Source organism: Mustelus asterias, chromosome 12 (assembly GCF_964213995.1).
Source record: "Mustelus asterias chromosome 12, sMusAst1.hap1.1, whole genome shotgun sequence".
NCBI lineage: Eukaryota > Metazoa > Chordata > Chondrichthyes > Carcharhiniformes > Triakidae > Mustelus > Mustelus asterias.
The window spans coordinates 13,745,012-13,769,514 of NC_135812.1; the positions used below are offsets into that span (position 1 = coordinate 13,745,012).

The window sequence follows — 24,503 nt, forward strand, 5'->3', positions numbered from 1 at the left end:
CCTTAATGTCAAGGGGACTAGCAGGGTAAGTATGTGGGGTTACGGGGATAGGGTGGCATTGTTGTCAGTGCAGACTCGATGGGTCGAATAGCCTCCTTCTGCACTGTAGGGATTCTATCTGAAACAAAATGCTGGAAAATCTCAGCAGGTCTGGCAGCATCTGTGGGGAGAGAATCGAACCAATGTTTGAAATGTTCGCCGGAACTCTACCACCTCGCCTGCCACGGAATGGGAGCGGGCGAAGGTCCGGCAACGGAAATCTCCGTTGACTCCGGGTGGGAATTTCCTGTCTGGCCTGAGAGAGGCTGGAGAATCCTGCCCATTGACTCTTATTCTCTCTCCACAGATACTGTTAGATCTGCCGTCATTTTCTGGCATTTCCTGGTGTTGTAATAACTTTTGGCGCTTGTCATCTGGTTTGTACCAGGTGGAGGGAATCCTGGAGAACGTCTTGTAACAAAATTGCAAATGCAAACTTTACCAATTAAATTTCAATTCTGCCACCCTTACTCTTAAGAGGTAATCCACCCTGTCTGTCCCTATCACTCCACTTAATAACCCCCGCAACACAGAGCTTTGTTAGAATCACATAGCAGGCTGAATTGGGTTACCATCTGTGCGGATAGTCTGCACGTTCTCCCCGTGTCTGCCTGGGTTTCCTCCGGGTGTTCCGGTTTCCTCCCACAGTCCGAAAGCCGTGCTGGTTAGGTGCATTGGCCATGCTAAATTCTCCCTCCCTCGTAACCCAGTGTAGCCTGAAATCTCTTCTGTTGAGTCTGGGTAATTGAGGCTCTGGGTAATTGAGGCTCTGGGTAACCGAGGTGTGTACTGCAGTAATAAAACCTCTCCCTGGCAAAACACGGAATTTTACAGGGAACCGCAGTCCTCATGTCCCCACTCGACTCAAGATAAAAAGTCAGGGGGGAGTGCACCCACGATACTGATCGCTGCCCTGCTGGGAGTTAAGGCTGGGAGTAGCATTAATTACTTGGACTTGGGGGGCTTTGTTCACGACCCTTTGTAGTTCCTTGCGGTCTTGGGCAGAGCAGGAGCCATACCGAGCTGCGATACAACCAGAAAGAATGCTTTCTATGGTGCATCTGTAAAAATTGTTTGCAGCTTGTCACCCGAATAGAAGACACCATGTTTGCGGCACATCTTTTGCACGTATCCGAAACGGCTGGGGCAGGATGGTTGTTACAATGGGAGTGAGAGTGTATGTTCATAAGCTTGGCACTTCTATTTCCTGCCAAAAGAAATATGTTATGTTGAGAACTGATGCAGGACTGGGCTTCATTCACGACTCTTTGTAGTTTCTTGTAGTCTTGGTCAGAGCAGGAGCCATGCCAAGCTGTGATAGATCTGGAAAAGATGCTTTCTATGGCGCACTTGTAAAAAGTACAAGCTCCAGTTACGGTAACCGAGCCCAGGTTGAAATGGGTGCAGAAGCATCTAATTTTTGACTGGTAATTAGCAGCCTGAAAGTAAAGCGTATTGACGAATTTAGCAGTGAACCAAACATTGGCTTTAATAAATTGCCTATTTTGTGCTCATGATGGGGGGATGACAATATTAAATCTAGTCATCTTTCAGTACAATGTTGGGTTCTGTAAAACAGGGCAAAGGACTTGCGTAGACCTGATAGGCTCTGCTGTAATCTCCACAAACAATTGAGTACCTGAAGGAATGAGACTCTCCGGTTTAGGTTGGTCAGTTTCCGGGCCAGAGAGCCCGATTGGGATTCCACTAACAATTATCACGTGGTCAGAACGCTATGTGTGCTGCTAATTACCAGAGGTAACTTTAAGGGCATGATTAATGGATTCTTAACGTGTAAGTCCTTAACGTTGATGAGGGGATTGAGGGCAAGATGTTATCTGTCCGAAGCAGACAGCAGAGTGGCTTTGATCGACCAGCGAGCTTTGGAGTTTCACACCTCAAGCCAAAGCAATTCACATCCTGGCAAATTTGCACCTTAATATCAGCTTCCGTCAACAACTTGTTAACTTGCAGCAAGATTGGGTCTGATCAAAACTGCTTTAAGTGGGCAGCAAACTGATGACCTTTATTGCTTCCTAATTAGCTAAAGATGTGGGGTAAACACCAAGTGGCGTGGCTTTTTCTCCATTCCAAATATAGTTGAGATATGAGGCATTGTTTGATAATTGCTAGGGCGTAGCTGGTTGTCTGAAGCAATAACCAGCCTTGAGCTGTGGTTGTTCGTGATAAAAAAGCAAGATTGATAATCTCACCAGCTGGCCGGTCGTGTAAGAGACTTCAAAACGCCCAGCAATCCCCTGCATCCCAGCGACAGGGCACATTCTCCTCTAACTCAACCTGCACACTTGCAAATCCATCAGTTGAAGCAACGGATGAGGAAAAGTCTCACAGGTACTAGTCAGAATAAAAGTGGCCCACCTTTACCTGCCTATTCCTGGAGCCCAGTCTGCTTCCCAGAATCATCGAATCTCTACAATGCAGAAGGAGGCCATTCGGCCCATCAAATCTGTACTGACTCTGACAGAGCATCTTACCCGGGCGCTCTCCCCTGCCCTATCCACTTAACCCCAGACATTTACCATGGCCAATCCATGTAACCTACACATCGTGGAACACTAAGGGTAATTTTAGCACGGCCAATCCACCTAACTTGCACATCTTTGGACTGTGGGAGGAAACTGGAGCACCCGGAGGAAACCCACGGAGACATGGGGAGAATGTGCAGACTCCACACAGACAGTGACCCGAGGCCAGAATCGAACCCGGATCCTTGGAGCTGTGAGGCAGTAGTGCTAACCACTGTGCCACCGCGCCATCCCTAGAATGTGGCCAACTGAGCAGTTAATTGTAGAAGTTGTAACTATTTACTGTAAGGCTCCATGTTTCTGCTTGTAAAACTTTTTGTATCCTAAATATTTAAAATGTTCATGCATGAATTCCTGACCACCACAACCCTCCCAATGGACAGCTATGTCTTTAGATTTCTAAGCCAGAATTCCCTCTCTAAAACCTCTCCATTTTGCTGCCTTCCATTTTAAGTTTAAGTTGATTTAGTAGTGCCACAAGTAGGCTTACATTAACACTGCAATGAAGTTACTGTGAAAATCCCCCAGTCACCACACTCCGACGCCTGTTCGGGTTACACTGAGGGAGAATTTAGCATGGCCAATGCATCTAACCAGCATGTCTTTCGGACTGTGGGAGGAAACCAGAGCACCCGGAGGAAACCCACGCAGACACGGGGAGAACGTGCGGACTCCACACAGACAGTGACCCAAGCCGGGAATCGAACCTGGATCCCTGGCGCTGTGAGGCAGCAGTGCCACCATGCCACCATTCTAATGGGTTACTGCTGCTGTTTCACATGGAAAGGGAGGTATTTCATTCAGCCTCTTGGGCCTGTTGCACCTTCAGTTAGATCACCATTTTGATCCCATGGTGTAGGAAGAGGTTATTCAAGCGGAGGGATTAATGCAGTCAATTCCAATTCCGTTCTCACCAATAGCCATGCACGTGCATTCCCAGCAGGTACCAGTGGATGGCGATGAGGAGCAGGAATCCGGGCCCCTATTTCCATTCCTGAGCTCTGGGGCCCACCATTGCGTTTGGCAGTTTTTGATTCCTTCTGGAATACTGCGGTTATCAGTTCAGCTTTGTGACCCTAAACCTGGGACCTCGCTCTATTTCTATTCAGCTTAAATAAAGAGGTGTTGTAGCCGGTTATTCAACCAGTAAAATTCTAGGGATTTAGTGCATCTCCTACTTCACCTTTGAAACTAAACTCACCCATCCATAGAACAGTACAGCACAGGAGCAGGCCCTTCGGCCCACAATGTTGTGCCGAACATGACCGCCAAATTAAACTGGTCCCTTCTCCCTGCCCTTGGTCCATATCCCTCTATTCCTTGTATATTCATAGAATCCCTACAGTGCAGAAGGAGGCCATTCGGCCCATCGCGTCTGCACCGACTACATCCCACCCTATCCCCATAACCCCACTTATTTGCCCTGCTAACCCCCCATTACTAAGGGGCAATTTAGCACGGCCAATCAACTGCACATCTTTGGAGTGTGGGAGGACACCGGAGCACCCGGAAGAAACCCACACAGACATGGGGGAGAACGTGCAAACTCTGCACCGACAATGACCCAAGCCGGGAATCGAACCCGGGTCCCTGGCACTGTGAGGGAGCAGTGCTAACCACTGTGCCACCCATAGTCATGTGCTTATCTGAAAGACCATTAAACGCCCCTATCATATCAGCTTCCACATCTGGCAGGTCGTTCCAGACACCGACCACTCTCTTCCATTATCTTAGAATCCCTACTGTGCAGAAGGAGGTCATTCGGTCTATTGAGTCTGAGCCGACCACAACCCTACCCATGCTCTATCCCCGTAACCCCATATCTTTACCCTGCTAATCCCCCTGCCACTAGGGTCAATTTAGCATGGCCAATCCACCTAACCTGCACATCTTTGGACTGTGGGAGGAAACCGGAGCACCCCGGAGGAAACCCACGCAGACACGGGGAGAACGTGCAGACTCCACACAGACAGCCGGGAATCGAACCCGGGCCCCTGGCATCATCCAAACCAAATTGACCGCATTCACCCCTTGCCACTTGCCAGCAGAGAGTCGCGCACTGAGTGCCCTTCTTGTCCTTGGCCCGGTGTTGCTTTGGCGACCAGTTTCTGTGAAGGATTCTTCGACAAAACTGGGAATGACTTTGCAGCCGATAGCAGCCTGTCCATCCAGAACTCAGGAGAAAAGACACTCCGATTCAGCTGCAGCTCAGTTCCATAAATCTAATAAAAAGTAAAGTGATTGGATCCATCAGAAGTGAGACTCGGGGAGAAGGTCGTGGTGATGGCTTCTGTCACATCTTTTCGGTGATACAACCTTTCCAAAGTTCGGGAATGTCACCTTGAGGTAATTTTTAAAAAGTAAGATCTGAATTCTCCCTCTGCAGTGATGGATTCTTCAGATTTGAAGGTGATTTCTGCAAAAAGGGCTTCACTCAGGACACGTCGCAATGTGGAATCAGAATAGGATAGAATCCCTGCAGTGCGGAAGGAGGCCGTTCGGCCCATCTAGTCTGCACCGACTCTCCGATAGAGCATCTTACCCAGGCCTGCTGCAATGTTCCAGTGAAGCTCAACGCAAACTGGAGGAACAGCGTCACATGGAGACTGCACGTTCTCCCCGTGTCTGCGTGGGTTTCCTCCGGGTGCTCCAGTTTCCTCCCACAGTGGATTGGCCATGCTAAATTGCCCCTTGGTGTCCCGGGATGTGTAGGTTAGAGGGATTAGTGGGGTAAGGTTGTGGGGTTAGGGCCTGGGTTGGGATTGTTGTCAGTGCAGACTCGATGGGCCGAATGGCCTCCTCCTGCACTGTAGGGATTCTAAGATTCTACGATCTTCCGGCTCTGCATGTTCCAGCCTTCCGGTCTCAACGTCGGATTCAACAACTTCAGGTGATTAGCTCGACACCACCTCAACCCCTTTGTTTACATTTAATTTAATTTTTTACTGTTCTCTACCTTTTATTTCTTTACTGTCTTTCTTTATTTTTCTTCCCCCCTTTCCCCCTATTTTATTCCCTCTTTCCTTACCTTTTCTCCCCCTTTTCTTCCTCTTTCCCCCTTTTTCTCAATTTTACCTCTCTCCCACCCATCCCCCCCTCTCCCCCCATATCTTCTTCTGTCACAGTTTACCCTCTGATTTCAGCTTCTCTGCCGTTTGGCCATTCACACCTTCTACTCTCTCTCTATGGGCTGCCATTAGCAGTCTTTTCTCCTGGTTTCTGAGGCTATGACTCATCTTTCATTCCCTCCCCCTGCAGTATAAATATCTCCCACTTTCTCTGCCTTTTAGCTTTGACAAAGAGTCACCTGGACTCGAAACGTCAGCTCTTTTCTCCCCTTACTGATGCTGCCAGACTTGCTGAGATTTTCCAGCATTTTCTCTTTTGGATACCCAGGCCCCATTCCGGTAACTATAGCTCTTGAGGCTAATGGGATCAAGGGATATTGGGGGGGGAGAAGGGATTTTGAATTTGATGATCAGCCATGATCAAAATGAATGGCGGAGTAGGTTCGAAGGGCCGAATGGGTCTACTCCTGCTTCTATTTTCTATGTAACCCCACATTTTGACCTCATTAATCCCCCTAACCTACACATCTTTGGACACTAAGGGACAATTTAGCATGGCCAATCCACCTACCTCGCACACCTTTGGACTGAGAGGAGGGAACGGGAAAACTCAGCCCATTGTTGGTGATTGCCGCGCAATCAGCCCAGCCGCCAAGCCTGGAGCTGCAGCTGAGATGAGGACCAGACACCCTGACGCCAACCTTCACTTTAAGGGCAGGCGGTGGCCTAGTGGTATTATCGCTAGACTATTAATCCAGAAACTCAGCTCATGTTCTGGGGACCCAGGTTCGAATCCCGCCGCAGCAGATGATGGAATTTGAATTCAGTTTTAAAAAATCTGGAATTAAGAAACTGCTGATGACCATGAAACCACTGTCGATTGTTGGAAAAACCCATCTGGTTCACTAATGTCTTTTAGGGAAGGAAATCTGCTGTCCTTACCCGGTCTGGCCTACATGTGACTCCACTCCAGACCCACAGCAATGTGGTTGACTCTCAACTGCCCTCCAAGGGCAACTAGGGATGGGCAATAAATGCTGGCCAGCCAGCAACACCCGTGTCCCACGAATGAATAACAAAATAACTCCATTGGTTTCGAGGTCCCCAATCTGGGTGAGGTATCAGATGACTCATAGAAATCATCATAGAATCTCTTCAAAGTTAGAACTGGTTAGAACAAAGTTAGAACATCCCTCGTCTGCAGCCGAGCACTGCGTTAACGCAATTATAAACTGCTAGTCCTAGATACATGTACTGGTGTCCTTGTAGCGATGACTTCATTAAAAACTCAACAGTGAGTCTACCCTGAACACCCTGCTGAGTGCAGCATTGAAGAGTTGGCCAGGAATCTCCGAGCCTCAGTCCCCTGTCTGCACGGAGTTCATTGATCTCAGGTGAGGAGGCAGAAGGCGTTTAGCAATTATCATCGCGTCCCGGGGTTGAAGGAAGAATGAATCAGCCTCCCTGCCTCTGATCACAACCCGGCAGCCCCCTCTGTGAGTGCACGCATGCTGATATCAGGTGAAAAGAGGGTCAGGTTTGGAGAGCGTTTTACGCCTTCGGAAGCTTTGCTACATTAACGGGTGCCGTAGAAATGCATGTTTCTCGATATTTGTTCTGAAAACAACCCCTCCCAACACCCACCCGCTCACACGCACATGCACGTGCACACACATGCGCTCATACTCACCTGCACACACTTACATGTGCACAAACACATGTGCACACATGTACACCCATACACATGCATGCTTGCACACATACACAGGCACATGTGCACGTGCACACACATGCGGCACACTCAAACACGCAGCATGTGCACACACACATGTGCACATGCACACAGGTGTTAAGTGCACACACATGCACACACACAAACACACATGCACAGACACACACACATGATGCATACACATACACACATGCACACACACACATAAACACACACATGCAGTTCACATGCAGTGCACACACATACACACATGCACTGCACACACACACACATGCAGTGCACACATATAACATGTGCATGCGCATACATACTTACGATCACACAGATACACACCCCCAATTAAATAGCCTCTTGACGTTGTCAAAACTAAACTTGCACCTGGAGAATGGCCATTTGGGGGGGCGGAATTGGAAATGTCTTGTTTTTCCAGGACCTGTATCAAGCGAGGAGTCAGAGGGGAAGAATACAGAAAACGGTTGAAAGCAGGTTAGAAAGAAAACCTATATAAATAAAGACAAATATTGAAACAGCTGGATCTGGATTTTTACCATGGACACAGGGAGCAGAGGCCAGTCCCTGGGTCAGCACCCGGCCTCCGCTGGGAGTTGAGCTCTTCCTGTGGGTGAGCCCAATGCATGGGGTTATGGGGATAGGGCCCAGCTGGGATTGTGGTCGGTGCAGACTCGATGGGCCGAATAGCACTGTAGGAATTCTAAGATTCAATCTGACTGATCCAAGCACTGGAGCCACATCTTCAGAGGCCTAATAGCCTGCTCATGGGTTGTCCTATTGAGCAGACACCATTGGTTATACCATCTCTGGGCCTCCAGTACCGAGGTCAGTCACCAACTTTTTAAGGGAGTTCCTCTGTGCAGCTCACCAGCACCTTCTCAAGGGCGATTAGGGATGGGCAATAAATGCTGGCCCAGCCCAGCGACACCTACATCCCTCGAAGGAATTTAAAACAAACAAGAGCCGGTGCAGCTAATACAATAAAAATGCTTTCTTAAAATATCCATCTTTAAGTCACAAGGTTTTTCTCGAATGGTCAAATTGTGGAGTGCCACAAATTGCCTCCTTCCCTCACAGTGCGCACTGGGGCGGCACGGTGGCACAGCGGTTAGCACTGCTGCCTCACAGCGCCAGGGACCCGGGTTCGATTCCTGGCTTGGGTCACTGTCTGTGTGGAGTTTGCCCGTTCTCCCTGTGTCTGCGTGGGTTTCCTCCGGGTGCTCCGGTTTCCTCCCACAGTCCGAAAGACGTGCTGGTTAGGGTGCATTGGCCGTGCTAAATTCTCCCTCAGTGTTTCCGGAACAGGCGCAACTGGGGGATTTTCACAGTAACGTCATCTGATTCGATTTATTATTGTCACATGTTGGATCTCATGGGATAAAGGGGGAGGTGGCTAGATGGGTGGAGAACTGGCTTGGTCACAGAATAATTCATTATTCTTTATAATTCATTATACACAGAATAACCATTATTCATGTAAATTGAGTCTGTGTCTTTATATGCCCTGTTTGTGAACAGAATTCCCACTCACCTGAAGAAGGGGCTTGCAGCTCCGAAAGCTTGTGTGGCTTTTGCTACCAAATAAACCTGTTGGACTTTAACCTGGTGTTGTTAAACTTCTTACTGTGTTTACCCCAGTCCAACGCCGGCATCTCCACATCTTGGTCACAGAAGACAGAGGGTGGTAGTGGAAGGGTCTTTTTCCGGCTGGAGGCCTGTGACGAGTGGTGTTCCGCAGGGCTCTGTATTGGGACCTCCGCTGTTTGTGATTTATATAAATGATCTGGAAGAAGGTGTAACTGGGGTGATCAGTAAGTTTGCGGACGACACAAAATTGGCAGGACTTGCAGATAGTGAGGAGCATTGTCAGAGGCTACAGAAGGATATAGATAGGCTGGAAATTTGGGCAAAGAAATGGCAGATGGAGTTCAATCCTGATAAATGCGAAGTGATGCATTTTGGTAGAAATAATGTAGGGAGGAGCTATACGATAAATGGCAGAACCATAAAGGGTGTAGATACGCAGAGGGACCTGGGTGTGCAAGTCCACAGATCCTTGAAAGTGACGTCACAGGTGGAGAAGGTGGTGAAGAAGGCATATGGCATGCTTGCCTTTATAGGACGGGGCATAGAGTATAAAAGTTGGGGTCTGATGTTGCAGATGTATAGAACGTTGGTTCGGCCGCATCTGGAATACTGCATCCAGTTCTGGTCGCCACACTACCAGAAGGACGTGGAGGCTTTGGAGAGAGTACAGAGGAGGTTTACCAGGATGTTACCTGGTATGGAGGGGCTTAGTTATGAGGAGAGATTGGGTAAACTGGGGTTGTTCTCCCTGGAAAGACGGAGGATGAGGGGAGACTTAATAGAGGTGTATAAAATTATGAAAGGCATAGATAGGGTGAACGGTGGGAAGCTTTTCCCCAGGTCGGTGGTGACGTTCACGAGGGGTCATAGGTTCAAGGTGAAGGGGGGGAGGTTTAACACAGATATCAGACGGACATATTTTACACAGAGGGTGGTGGGGGCCTGGAATGCGCTGCCAGGCAAGGTGGTGGAGGCGGACACACTGGGAACATTTAAGACTTATCTAGACAGCCATATGAACGGAGTGGGAATGGAGGGATACAAAAGAATGGTCTAGTTTGGACCAGGGAGCGGCGCGGGCTTGGAGGGCCGAAGGGCCTGTTCCTGTGCTGTATTGTTCTTTGTTCTTTGTATTAGTATACAGTGAAAAGTATTGTTCCTTGCGCGCTATGCAGACAAAGCACACTGTTCATAGAGAAGTAAAGGAGAGAGTGCAGGATGTAGTGTTACATTGCAGAGTTAATGTAAGCCTACTTGTGATTAATAAAGAAACTTTACTTCTTGCAGTCTTTGGTGAAACTTTACCTGCCCCTTGGCACTCCCTGAGTTCATTTTGCTCACGTTGTGCCGCTGAGATGTTAGTGATTTGCTGAGGTTCAGCAGTCAACCCAGCGTTGTGTCAATTGTCCCAGTGTTCACCGCTCTGTAAACCCGTGACAAACAGATTGAGGGAATTAAAATTATATTTTCTTTCCACCGCTCGATTTCAGCCGGAAAACAACACCTGTTTCACAGACACTTGACGCTATTTATTTTTATGATTCCCTTGCGAGCACCAGTTCGAGTGTGTCATTGTGTGTGTGATGGCTCGAATCTGGCTAGTGAATATTGAATACCCAGTCCGCAGCTATAATTACTGCAAGGGGTTCTTTCAGACGCGACTTGCGAAACGTTGAGTGTCTGAATTGTTCTCGGTTGTTCCTTGTGCGTGTACACAGACAGAAAATGATTTGTAGAAGTGCTATTCTCAATCAACACCTCACAAAGTAGCAATTTGTGAATCTGATCTTATAGTTCCAAGGGGAGAAGCTTGTATTAGGTTGAAATTCGCTCACCCGTTTGCTAGTTACATCAAGCAACCCAGTCATCTTATATTCAATACTCTGAATTCCATTTTTAGTGGATCGAGTGGTGGGGAAGGGGATTATTTTTATTCAGTGTTGGAATGTAAGCGTTTTGGCAAAATGATCATTTATTGCCCATGCCTAATTGTCCTGGATTGCTGGTGCAGTGACTACGACAACAACACTGTCTCCACCAATTAGTTGGCACTCTCTCACTGTGTTGGGGAAGTGTACTAATGCACTGCAATTAATTACATCTCAAATAGTGAGATCAGTTGGCACTCTGACAGGAAATGGAGTTAGTTGGCGCTACGCCACTCTTGATTTTGAGCCAGCACAGGTGACACTGCCGCACTGTTTTCAGATCAGATGCCACTGGCCCAGCGTGGTAGTGTTAGTCAGTACTGCCCTTCGCCAGGTGGGTTAGTTGGTTCTGTCCTAAGGTGGATGGATGGGTTAGTTGGTTCTAGCCTAAGGTGGATGGATGGATTAGTTGTTCTGTCCTAAGGCGGATGGATGGGTTGTTGGTTCTGCCCTAGGGCGATAGGTTAGTTGGTTCTGACCTAAGGTGGATAGATGGATTACTTGGTTCTGTTCAGGTGCAAATATATTCTATTTCATTGTGCAAATTACTCCTGTTAATTTTTAATTTGAAATATTGGTCAAATTACATTAAATTAACATTTGTAAACTATAATTGGAAGTTAGAGTGTAGTTACATTCAGCGATAAAATATAGAATACAGAATTCTTTAAGCACTGTGTGCTGGTACGGTGTACTGTTATATGAAGTAGTGTTCGGTGGTACGATTTGGCACACTGTGATGTGATTTGGTGCAGTGTGGTGTGATTTGGTGCAGTGCGGTGTGATTTGGTGCAGTGTGGTATGATTCGGTGCAGTGTGGTGTGATTTGGTGCAGTGTGGTGTGATTTGGTGCAGTGTGGTGTGATTTGGTGCGGTGCGGTGTGATTCGGTGCAGTGTGGTGTGATTTGGTGCAGTGTGCTGTGATTTGGTGCAGTGTGCTGTGATTTGGTGCAGTGTGCTGTGATCTGGTGCAGTGTGGTGTGATTCGGTGCGGTGCGGTGTGATTCGGTGCGGTGTGGTGTGATTCGATGCAGTGTGGTGTGATTCGGTGCAGTGCGGTGTGATTCGGTGCAGTGCGGTGTGATTCGGTGCAGTGCGGTGTGATTCGGTGCAGTGCGGTGTGATTCGGTGCAGTGCGGTGTGATTCGGTGCAGTGCGGTGTGATTTGGTGCAGTGTGGTGTGATTCGATACAGTGTGGTGTGATTTAGTGCAGTGTGGTGTGATTTAGTGCAGTGTGGTGTGACTTGGTGCAGTGTGGTGTGACTTGGTGCAGTGTGGTGTGATTTGGTGCAGTGTGGTGTGATTTGGTGCAGTGTGGTGTGATTTGGTGCAGTGTGGTGTGATTCGGTGCAGTGTGGTGTGACTTGGTGCAGTGTGGTGTGATTTGGTGCAGTGTGGTGTGATTTAGTGCAGTGTGGTGTGATTTGGTGCAGTGCGGTGTGATTTGATGCAGTGTGGTGTGATTCGGTGCAGTGTGGTGTGATTTAGTGCAGTGTGGTGTGATTTGGTGCAATGTGGTGTGACTTGGTGCAGTGTGGTGTGATTTGGTGCAGTGTGGTGTGATTTGGTGCAGTGTGGTGTGATTTGGTGCAGTGTGGTGTGATTCGGTGCAGTGTGGTGTGATTCGGTGCAGTGTGGTGTGATTCGGTGCAGTGCGGTGTGATTTGATGCAGTGTGGTGTGATTCGGTGCAGTGTGGTGTGATTTGGTGCAATGTGGTGTGATTTGATGCAGTGTGGTGTGATTCGGTGCAGTGTGGTGTGATTTAGTGCAGTGTGGTGTGATTTGGTGCAGTGTGGTGTGATTTGGTGCAGTGTGGTGTGATTTGGTGCAGTGTGGTGTGATTCGGTGCAGTGTGGTGTGATTTGGTGCAGTGTGGTGTGATTTGGTGCAGTGTGGTGTGACTTGGTGCAGTGTGGTGTGATTCGGTGCAGTGTGGTGTGATTCGGTGCAGTGTGGTGTGATTCGGTGCAATGTGGTGTGATTTGGTGCAGTGTGGTGTGATTTAGTGCAGTGTGGTGTGATTCGGTGCAGTGTGGTGTGATTCGGTGCAATGTGGTGTGATTTGGTGCAATGTGGTGTGATTTGGTGCAGTGTGGTGTGATTCGGTGCAGTGTGGTGTGATTCGGTGCAGTGTGGTGTGATTTGGTGCAGTGTGGTGTGATTTGGTGCAGTGTGGTGTGACTTGGTGCAGTGTGGTGTGATTCGGTGCAGTGTGGTGTGATTCGGTGCAGTGTGGTGTGATTCGGTGCAATGTGGTGTGATTTGGTGCAGTGTGGTGTGATTTAGTGCAGTGTGGTGTGATTTGGTGCGGTGTGATTTGGTGTGGTGTGGTGTGATTTGGTGTGGTGTGATTTGGTGCAATGTGGTGTGATTTGGTGCATTGTGGTGTGATTCGGTGTAGTGTAATGTGGTAAGGTGCAGTGTGGGGTAAGGTGCAGTGTAACCTGGATTTCATTCTTGGATGTGACTTTGGTGTTTATCGTTAAGCCAAAGTGAATTCATCCACTGCCTCTATCTTGGTGCTTCCAATCTTGACTTTACCTTTCTCATTTTGGACCATAATGTTGGTCTTTGCCTCATATTTGTTCAGCTGAAAAGACTCACAGGGTTTGATCTTACGACCTCGCTCAGGCGAGGCTCATAAAATTCCACCCAAGGCCAACGGAGAATTCCGTTCTCCGACTCCGGGGCGGGCAAGCCGGTAAAATTCTGGCCATTGTGTCTTTTGATGAGACCTGCCACAATCTCTAGTCTTGTCTTTGTTCTGGCTATGAGTGTGGACCACCGCATGCCTGAGATTCCATATGCTACGACCTCCTACGAAGCAGCCACATCTCTCTGGTATCTCATCCTGTTCTGTCTCCATTATCGCTCGCATTGCATTAAACAGCCTGGGTGACAGGAGGCAACCCTGCCTGACTCCATTCTCAATCCAACTCTCGCACGGTAGCACAGTGATTAGCACTGCTGCCTCACAGCGCCATGGACCCGGGTTCAATTCCGGCCTCGGGTGACTGTGTGAAGTCTGCATGTTGTCCCCATGTCTGCATGGGTTTCCTCCGGATGCTCCGGTTTCCTCCCACAGTCCAAAGATGTGCAGGTTAGGTGGATTAGCTATAGTAAATGTGCAGGGTTACAGGAATAGGGTTGGGGTTGGACCAAGGTAAGATGCTCTTCTGGAGAGCAGGTGCAGACTTGATGGGCCAAATGGCCTTCTTCTGCAGTGTAGAAATTCTATGATTCTATAACTCCGGAAGCATTTCTGTATATCTCTTTGTATTAGCCAAGTGAGATGTTTAGATAGACCAAAGTCTGTTGGGATCTATCATGGAGCATCATACTGGACAGAATCAAAGGCTTTGACCTTTGACGGAGTCTATGAAGAGTGGGGCGGCACGATGGCACAGTGGTTAGCACTGCTGCCTCACAGCACCAGGGACCCGAGTTCAATTCCGGCATTGAGTCTGTGGGGAGTGTGCACGTTCTCCCCCGTGTCTGCGTGGGTTTCCTCCGGGTGCTCCAGTTTCCTCCCAGTCCAAAGATGTGTGGGTTAGGTTGATTGGCTGTGCTAAATTGCCCTTTAGTGTCAGGGGGACTAGCAGAAGGTTATGGGGATAGGGCCTGGGTGGGATTGTGGTCGGTACAGACTAGATGGGCCAAAAGGCCTCCTTCTGCACTGTAGAGATTCTGTGATTCTAACCAAAGGCTTTGATAGAATCCCTGAACACGAGGCATGGCTGGGCTTCCTGTTATTTCCATGAGATTTCTGAGCAGAAGCTAATACTTTCATTAGGTTTTAATCTTTCGAAGCTATTCCAAATGGAGTTATTCCAAGTTCTAATCTATCTGCACAATTGCTCGCAATTAATTTCTATTTACTTTGTGGATTCAGAGCTATTTTAAATAAATTAGCTTCCTCCACCCTTACCTGTTGCAGCTTCCATATAATCACTGTGCCTTTCTCGTCAATCTGGCAACAATGCTTTAATGAGATGGGCCTTTGGGAGTCAGAGGGACCCAGGCACAATGCAATAAAGTGTAATTCGGCGCAATATAATCAGAGAATCAATGGCATTATTACCAAATCATAGGTGTAACTTTCATCCTCTGATTAATCGAGCCACTTAAAAACCTCTGCCTTAAATGAGCTTCATGTATTACAGACACTATTTAGTAGGTTTGCTACATATTTATAATAAAAGCCCTGTGATATAAAGGATGCTCGGAATTGTGCTTGGTCAAGTTTCCCATCCATTTTGTTTGTATTATGGCAAAGGTGCAATCTTCAGTGAGCTAATGCAGTCAGGCAGTGTAATAGAACACCGTTGGCTTCATAGAACATTGAATCCCACATCCCATGAGAAGAATCCAGAGTAAAGATCCATGCTGACCCAGCCCAATCAGCAGGATCGAAGGGAGGTGCACGGGGTCTGATCTGAACACAAACCAGTGTAAGAGATCACAGGTGTGAGTAATGATGAGATCCAACTCATTAACCTTTAGATTCCTTCCCCATGCTCCTTAAATATTTCACTTTCCAATATTCCTCCAAGGTGAAAAGTCAAGTACTAGGGGACATTGTTTAAGGCGCGTGGGAAAAAGTTTCGAGGAGATGTGCGAGGCAAGTTTTTTACACAGAGGGTGGTGAATGTCTGGAACGCGCTGCCCGGGAAGGTGGTGGGAGCAGGTTCGATAGAGGCATTTAAGGGGCAATTAGACGAATACATGAATAGGATGGGAATGGAAGGATACGGACTTGGTAAGTGCATACGGTTTTGGTTTGGGCAGGCGTCAGGATCAACGCAGGCTTAGAGGGCCGAAGGGCCTATTCCTGTGCTGTACTGTTCTTTGTCCCTTTTTCCCTTTGTGAGCAGAGAAAATTTGAGCGGGTTCAATTTTAACTAAGAAGATGTCCAGGAAATGCGAGGCCAGAGATGGGCGGATCTTCCACTCTGGTAGATTGGATGAATAATGGATGTTGGTGGATAATTTGAGAGTCCTCGGAACTTGGTGACAAGCTGGTACAGCTAAACCCTCGGCAAAGGAATGAAAATAAGTACATTTCTCATTACGCACGGATCACTGATGCTTCTATTGTTAGAGCTGATACGTCTGTCTTACAAATATCCTGGTGGATAATTGAGAAAGCAGATGGCTGGGTCGGGGCACTTTGTTACAGCACCTGCCAGCCAATAATTTTATGACCTTTAGTGAAAGGACAGTGAGTCCCAGGCTTACAATGAGAATCATGAAGTTTGCACTCTAATTATCCAGTGGCTTCTCTATGTTGGATATGTCTGTCTATTAAATAGAACTTTGTGTTTATATCGCACCTGTCTCAACCAAGGTAATCTTGATTTGATTTATTATTGTCACATGTATTAACATACAGTGAAAAGTATTGTTTCTTGCGCACTATACAGACAAAGCATACCGTTCATAGAGAAGGAAAGGAGACAGTGCAGAATGTAGTGTTACAGTCATAGCTAGAATGTAGAGAAAGATCGACTTAATGCAAGGTAGGTCCATTCAAAAGTCTGATAGCACCAGGGAAGAAGCTGTTCTTGAGTCGGTTGGTACGTGACCTCAGGCTTTTGTATCCTTCTCCCGAAGGAAGAAGGTGGAAGAGAGAATGTCCGGGGTGCGTGGGATCCTTCATTATGCTGGCTGCTTTGCTGAGACAGTGGGAAGTGTAGACAGAGTCAATGGGTGGGAGGTTGGTTTGCGTGATGGATTGGGCTACATTCACGACCCTTTATAGCTACTTGCGGTCTTGCCTTTACAGTCAACAAAAGAGGTTTGGATTCGCCGGGTGCCCCCTTCCCAAATCTTGTGATTCACCCATAGAATCATGGAATCTGACAGTGCGGAAGGAGGCCATTCGGCCCATCGGGTCTACACCGACCACAATCCCACCCTATCCCCATAACCCCTTGTATGTACTCTGCTCATCCCCCTGACACTAAGGGGCAATTTAGCACGGCCAATCCACCTAACCCGCACATCTTTGGACCGTGGGAGGAAACCAGAGCGCCCAGAGGAAACCCACGCAGACATGGGGAGAATGTGCAAACTCCACACAGACAGCGACCCAAGGCTGGAATCGAACCCGGGTCTCTGGCGCTACGCAGCAGTAGTGCTAACCACTGTCCATGGTCAGTATGAGGTGTTCTTAAGAGTGAGGAACCTTTGTTTCAACTCTCAGCAGATCACTTCTCCCAGTGAGGAGCTTTGGTCTGAGGCAGGCTGTGCCTATAGCTAACAAGAGCAGAGGATGCCGGAGAAACTCAGCAGGTCTGTTGGCGGCTTATTAGGAGAGAAACCCAAACCCTAACCCTAACCCTTAGATTCTTTGTCAGAACTGAAAGTTCAAGTTAAACTTTATTTATTAGTCACAAGTAAGGCCTACATCCCCTTGTCGCCACAATCTGGCACCTCTTCGGATCAATACACCCTAACCAGCACGTCTGTCAGAATGTGGGAGGAAACCGGAGCACCCGGAGGAAACCCACACAGACACGGGGAGGATGTGCAAACTCTGCACAGACAGTGACCCAAGACTGGAATCGAACCCGGGTCCCTGGCGCTGTGAGGCAGCTGTACTAACCACTGTGCCACCGTGCCGCCCTATGTTAAATTTCCCCTTAGTGTCCAAAGGTGTGTAGGGTAGGGGGATGAGTGGGGTAAATACATGGGGCTCAGGGCCTGGGTGGGATGCACTGTTGGAGAGTTGGTGCAGACTTGATGGGCCGAATGGCAGCCTCCTGCACCGCAGGGATTCTATGATTCTATTCTGTGATTCTGTTAGTCAGGTTCACCCCGTCCCACATTCTCTTCCAGCTTTGGCAACAAATGCAGTTGGGTTTGCCGTTCAAAGTCTTGGTCACAGTTGTTGTGCAGGTCGTGCATTTGCCCTGAGTCTGCAGCTGGGGAAGGTTGGCGCACTCCGACAAGTCAATAAGCTTCGCCCGGCCAAAGGAAGTGCCGCACCGATCACCGTGTGCTACCAACAGCGGTTGTTTCCCTTTGCCATAACCAGGGCTGGCACTTCATTCCAGTACTGAGGGAGTGCTGCATCATCTGAGGTGCCATCTTCCACAGGAAATGTCGACCCCAGAGCCTATCTGCAATCTCCTGTAGCCGTCATGACATCGGCTGTAATTTTTGCTCTCCCCACCCCTCCCCTCCCCCGCCCCCCCACGCGGAGGAATTTCCCCCTGGCCATTGGCCACCGGTGAGATCTTCCAGTCCCGCCGAAGTTTTTTTACGCAGCTTTCCCACCCCACCACCAGGGGACTGGCTGCAAGAGGTGAACTTCAGGCTGGGGTGGGGAGGGGGGGAAGAGCTGGAAAATCCCACCCACAGGGGAGGAGGGGAGTTCTCAGTGTCCTGGTGAATATTTATCCCACAGCCAACATCCCAAAAACAGATAACCTGATCATGATTCCATTGCTGTTTGTGGGATCTTGCTGTGCGCAGGTTGGCTGCAGCATTCCAACAGTGACAACACTTCAACAGCATTTCACTGACTTTGAGGATTGAGATCTGGATCCTTGCCAACATCTGTTATCTTGACTATCCCAATGCATGGGCGGCACGGTGGCACAGTGGTTAGCACTGCTGCCTCACAGCGCCAGGGACTCTGGTTCAATTCCGGCCTCGGGTGACTGTGCGGAGTCTGCATGGTCTCCCTGTGTCTGTGTGGGTTCCCTCCGGGTGCTCTGGTTTCCTCCCACAGTCCAAAAATGTGCAGATTAGGTTGATTGGCCATGATAAATTGCCCTTAGTGTCAGGGGATTAGCAGGGTAAATATGTGGGGTTATGGGGATAGGGTCTGGGTGGGATTGTGGTCGGTGCAGACTCAATGGGCCAAATGGCCTCCTTCTGCACTGCAGGAATTCTATGAATGCACTCCTAGCCAGGCTCCCATTTTCCACCTTCTGTTGAATTTAGCTCATTCCGTATCCTAGCAACAATTGGAAGTGTATCACCCATTCCTCCAATGTCGCTGGGTCAAAACCCTGGAATTCCTCCCTAACTGTGGGTGTACCTACACCTCACGGACTGCAACAGTTCAAGACAGCTCACCACCACCTTCTGAAGGGCAATTAGGGATGGGCAATAAATGCTGACCTAGCCAGTGACACCCACACCCAGTAAATGAATAAATAAGAACAATTCCTATTCATTTATACCCTCTGTGCTCGCAGGCCTACATTGGCTCCCCAGTTAAGCAAAGTTTTGGTTTTAATATTCCTATCCTTATTTTCAAATCATTCCATTGCCTCATCCCTCTCTGCCTCTGCAACTTCCTCTGACCTTCCAGCATGTGTACGCTCCTCCAATTCTGGTACCTTGCACATCCCTAAGTTGGATCAGATCAGCGATCACTGGCACAGCCCTGAGTTGAATCAGATCGGCGATCGCTGGCACAGCCCTGAGTTGAATCAGATCGGCGATCGCTGGCACAGCCCTGAGTTGAATCAGATCGGCGATCGCTGGCTGTGCCTCCAGCTGCCGAGGTCATAGCCTCTGGAATTCCCTTCCCACACACCAGTTCCCCTCTTCATCCTTCCTCCTTTAAGACGCCCCTCAAAACCTACCTCTTCATCAAAGCTTTTAGCATCCGCCCTAACATCTCCTTATGTGGCTCGGTGATCAAATCTTGTTTAATGGATGCTCCAGTGAAGGACCTTGGTATCCATCATTATGTTAAAGCTATTACATGACTATACGTTGGTGTTAATATCTCATCTGGAAGACACCACCTCCAACATAGAATCATAGAATCCCTACAGTGCAGAAGGGGCGGCACGGTAACACAGTGGTTAGCCTGCTGCTTCACAGCTCCAGGGACCTGGGTTCGATTCCCGGCTTGGGTCACTGTCTGTGTGGAGTTTGCACATTCTCCTCGTGTCTGCGTGGGTTTCCTCCGGGTGCTCCGGTTTCCTCCCACAGTCCAAAGATGTGCGGGTTAGGTTGATTGGCCATGCTAAAAAAAAATTGCCCTTAGTGTCCTGGGATGCATAGGTTAGAGGGATTAGTGGGTAAATATATGGGGGTAGGGCCTGGGTGGGATTGTGGTCGGTGCAGACTCGATGGGCCGAATGGCCTCTTTCTGTACTGTAGGGTTTCTATGATTTCTCGGAGGCCATTCGGCCCATCGAGCCTGCACCGACAACAATCCACCCAGGCCCTATGCCCATAACCCCACGTATTTACCCTGCTAATCCCACTGACACTAAGGGCAATGTTAGCATGGCCAATCAACCTACCTCACTCACACATCTTTGGACTGGACAGTGTAGCACTCCTTCAGTGCTACATTAAAGCCAATACCATGTGCTCTAGTTCCTGAGTATATATGTATTTATACAGTAGCAGCTTTCATGCCCAAGACTGAAGGTGTCAGTTGTTGTTTCAATTATTTTATCTGAAGTGGATCGCCAGGTGGTAAATCCCGGCTCCAGAGATCAACTCAAAGGTCAGACTCAGAGCAAAACTGCTTCTACTCTGTCTCAGTGACATCCAAAATCCTCCTGCATCGCACCTACGTGATTTTCCTTTCTCACCTCCCAAAGCAGCCATCTTTACTGAGCAGCATTGCCGAGATTAGTGGTAATTGTTACTGAGCCATGAGCTGATTGCAACCATGAGAAACTGGGTTTGGACTGCACAAGCTCTCTCCACATCGGTCAGAGCAAGCACAGAGAGAGAGAAGGGAGGGAAAAGAGAGAGAGAAGGGAAAGAGAGAGAGAGAGAGAGATGGGGGGAAAGAGAGAGAGGGCGAAGGGAAAGAGAGAGAAGGGAGGGAAAAGAGAGAGAGAAGGGAGGGAAAAGAGAAAGAGAGAAAGGAAAGAGAGAGAGAGAAAGAGAGAGAAGGGAGGGAAAAGAGAGAGAGAAGGGAAAGAGGGAGAGAGAGAGAGAGAGAAGGGAGGGAAAAGAGAGAGAGAAGGGAAAGAGAGAGGGAAAGGAAGGGAAAGGGAGTGAGAGAGAAGGGGAAGAGAGAGAGAGAAAAGGGAGAGAGAGAGAAGGGAAAGAGAGAGAAAGAGAGAGAAGGGAGGGAAAAGAGAGAGAGAAGGGAGGGAAAAGAGAAATAGAGAAAGGAAAGAGAGAGAGAGAAAGAGAGAGAAGGGAGGGAAAGAGAGAGAGAAGTGAAAGAGGGAGAGAGAGAGAAGGGAGGGAAAAGAGAGAGAGAGGGGAAAGAGAGAGGGAAAGGAAGGGAAAGGGAGAGAGAGAGAAGGGAGAGAGAGAGAAAAGGGAGAGAGAGAGAGAGAGAAGGGAAAGAGAAGGGAGAGAGAAAGAGAGATGGGAAGGAAAAGACAGAGAGAGAGAAGGGTAAGAGAGAAAGAGAAGGGAAAAAGAGAGAGAAGGGAAAGAGAGAGAGAGAGAGAACGGGAAGGGAAAGAGAGAGGGAGAGAGAGAGGAGAAGGGAAAGCGAGAGAGAGATATTTTCATTCTTCACTCTGAGGTGAGTTGGACCCAAATCCCAGAAACTGAAGGAGAACACCGGATTGTCCAGCAATAGGATTCCCAAGCAGTCTCTCTGCTCCTGCTTTTGTGCAGCTGTAACTACTTAGCGTGAACATTTTGTCCACTGAGTATATTTTCATATAACAATTAGCAGCTATTTTAAATCCAGAATTGTGGTTATGTCCTGGTATAATTACACCCTTGATATTATATTGCATAAATCGCTCATAACCATTCATAACCAATATATCGCGTTGTGTTTTGTCCCAGTCCTATTAGAGTTTTAACAGATCATTAAGATGCTGATGCAAAATTAATCATTGTAGCACATGAATACAAAATGTTCAGTAATTAGAGATGTATTTGCCTGATATGAATGCTTGCAGTATTATCATAGCTTAAATGAGCCATTCATCGATTGAATCATGCACCCTTACAATGGGGAGGGAAAAACCATCAAAGCCCCAAAACCTCTTGGAGAGACAAGAAAAAGTGTGATTTGATTTGATTTATCATTGTCACATGTATCAACATACAGTGAAAAGTATTGTTTCTTGCGCGCTATACAGACAAAGCATACCGTTCATAGAGAAGGAAACGAGAGAGTGCAGAACGTAGTGTTACAGTCATAGCTTGGGTGTAGAGAAAGATCAACTTAATGTGAGGTAGGGGTCCATTCAAAAGTCTGATGGCAGCAGGGAAGAAGCTGTTCTTGAGTCGGTTGATACGTGACCTCAGACTTGCATTCTTTTCCTGACGGAAGAAGGTCGAAGAGAGAATGTCCGGGGTCCTTAATTATGCTGGCTGCTTTCCCGAGGCAGCGGGATGTGTAGTCAATGGATGGGAGGCTGGTTTGCATGACGGATTGGGCTACATTCACGACCTTTTGTAGTTTCTTGCGGTCTTGGTCAGAAGCAGGAGCCATCCCAAGCTGTGATAAAACCAGAAAGAATGCTTTCTATGGTGCATCTGTAAAAGTTGCTGATAGTCATAGCTGACAGACCAAATTTCCTTAGTCCTCTGAGAGAGTAGAGGTGTTGGTGGGCTTTCTTACCTATAGTGTTGGCATGGGGGGGACCAGGACAGGTTGTTGGTGATCTGGACACCTAAAAACTTGGGGTGGGACCCAATGTGATTAAGGAGCAAGGAAGTCTTAACGGAGACAGAAAGCCAAAGATTGCAAATACAGCCCAGAATGGGATTGGATTTCCCTACAGGCGCTCCCTCCAACTAGATACCCGTTTCCAGTGACGGGAATGTTAGGACACAAGGTTAAGATTAATAGACAAAAGAACCAGAAGTTAGGTGCGGAGAGCTTTTCTTACGCAGCAAGTTGTTATTGACTTGGAATGTGCTATGGGGGTTGGTTCAGTTCAGTTTGCTGGACAGCTATTTAGTGATGCAGAGTGATGCCAACAGCATGGGTTCAATCCCCGTTTCGGCTGAGGTCCTTCATGAAGGTCCCGCCTTCTTAACCTTGCCCCTCGCCTGGGGTGTGGTGACCCCCAGGTTAAATCACCACCAGTCAGCTCTTCCCCCTTCAAAGGGAGAGCAGCCTATGGTCATCTGGGACGATGGCGGGCTTCACTGGAACACTGGTCTGTCCACAAGCAGGACCAGACCTTACTGCCGCTTGCCATTTCAACGCACCATCCTGTCCTCATGTCCATCCTTGGCCTGTTACAATGTTCCAGTGAAGCCGAACACAATCTGGAATAACAGCCCCTCATCTGACCTCACAGCCCTCAGGACTCAAGATTGAGTTCAGCAACTTCAGGCCGTGAACTCTGTCTCCACCTTCACCCCATTTCCATCTATTATTTTCTTTTGTTTTTAAATTTATTTTCATTTCTTCCATTGTTTCATTTTTAAAAAATCTTGCTTTCCACTTCCCTCACACTGATTCCCCCCCCTTCCATCCCACTAGGGCCATCTGTTGCATGTCTCAGGTTGTCTTTTGACACTCTGCATATCATTTGCACATTCTGATTTCGTAATGGCCCCTATTAGCAGCTTTCTTCGCCATGATCACCGCCATTCACATTTCCTTTGTCTTTCTGTCTACGGCATCTTTGTCAGTCTCTCCAATCGGTGGCACAGTGGTTAGCACTGCTGCCTCTCAGCGCCCAGGGACCCGGGTTCAATTCCGTCCTCGGGTCACTGTCTGTGTGGAGTTTGCACATTCGCCCCGTATCTGCATGGGTTTCCTCCGGGTGCTCCGGTTTCCTCCCACAGTCCAAAAGATGTGCGGGTTAGGTTGATTGGCCGTGCTAAATTGGCCCTAGTGTGAGGGGTTAATATGTGGGGTTATGGGAATAGGGCCTGGGTGGGATTGTGGTAGGTGCAGACTCGATGGGCCGAATGGCCTCCTTCTGCCCTATAGGGATTCTATTCTATGATCTCCATCAACCACCGGCTCTCTGTACAGTCCCCACAGCTCCCCCCAACCCCCTTTTCACTATACCAGCATTAAACTCATCCTATTTCCTATCATCTTTAACTCTGACGAAGGGTCATCCAGACTCAAAACATTAGCTCTATTCTCTCTCCTCAGCTGCTGTCAGACCTGCTGAGATTTTCCAGAATTTTATATTTTTGTCCCCAGAGTACTACCCTGGGTCTTTGGATTACCAGCTCAGCGTCATTGCTGCTATGTTGCCATCACCTCTTTGCGCTCATTACTAAATGGAACATCGGTGATTATAACCCTCAATCTCTACAGATTCTCAAGCTACAGTTCAACAGAATGCCTGCAGAGAAGAAGGAGGCCATTCGGCCCACCGAGTCTGCACCGACTGTCTGACAGAAGATCCCACCCGGGTCCTTTCCTGTAACTCCACGTATTTACCCCGCTAATCTTTCCAACCTACACATCTTGGGACACTAAGGGGCAATTTAGCGTGGCCAATCCACCTAACCGGCACATCTTTGGACAGTGGGAGGAAATCGGAGCACCCGGAGGAAACCCACGCAGATACGGGGAGAATGTGCAAACTCCACACACACAGTCACCCAAGACTGGAATTGAATCCGGGTCCCTGGCACTATGAGGCAGCAGTGCTAAACAGTTTAATTTGTGTCAAATTTGAGGCCTACTTTGTACATGGATCTGTG

At 48.3% G+C, this 24,503-nt stretch overlaps 2 protein-coding genes across 8 annotated transcripts in view; one reads left to right on the forward strand and one right to left on the reverse strand.

Annotated features, from left to right (window-relative positions):
- Positions 1-24,503, reverse strand: part of exo5 (exonuclease 5) — a 449,516-nt gene that overhangs the window by 145,436 nt on the left and 279,577 nt on the right. The window lies entirely within an intron of this gene.
- The window catches only part of LOC144501264 (rap1 GTPase-activating protein 2-like), a 361,906-nt gene that overhangs the window by 95,594 nt on the left and 241,809 nt on the right, over positions 1-24,503 (forward strand). The gene's annotated exons all lie outside the window — the stretch shown is intronic.